This window comes from Triticum aestivum, chromosome 2D, assembly GCF_018294505.1.
Source record: "Triticum aestivum cultivar Chinese Spring chromosome 2D, IWGSC CS RefSeq v2.1, whole genome shotgun sequence".
In the NCBI taxonomy this organism is placed as follows: Eukaryota; Viridiplantae; Streptophyta; class Magnoliopsida; order Poales; family Poaceae; genus Triticum; species Triticum aestivum.
Genome location: NC_057799.1, coordinates 394,014,732 through 394,015,276, shown reverse-complemented (window position 1 = coordinate 394,015,276; position 545 = coordinate 394,014,732).

The following is a 545-nucleotide window of genomic DNA, read 5'->3' as shown; positions in this document are numbered from 1 at the left end:
GGTGTAGGGCAGGGGTGGGCCGGCCTGGTGGGCGGCCTGGCTAGCAGCTGGGCCGGTTGGCCCAGTGGGGGGGGGGGTTCTATTCTTCTACTTATTTATTTATTTATTTTCTTTTTAGTAGTTTTCTATTTTGTTTTCTATTTATCTTAGTTTTATAAATTAGGAAAATAGTTTCTAAATTAGTGTTATGGTTTAACCCACTACCACAAAAAGTTTCACTCCTAACTAAAATAGTTTGATATTTTATAAATGGTAAAAGGCATTTAATTAATTGTTTTGCCATTGTTTTATTTATGTTAGGACATTCAAACATTTTTAAGGATGTTGGTTTCTCCACCATTATTATCTAGGTATTATTTGTCACACCTGGAATATTTTAGTTTTGACTTTTGAAAACTTTAATTGTTTGACTTGTTTTTGAATTTTGAATTTTGAATCGGGTTTGAACAAACGCAAGAATAGCAACAGTAATCGACGTGACGTGGCATCATTAGCAGAGGTTACTGTAGCTTGATTATCCGGGCGTCACAATGATGCGGACTTGG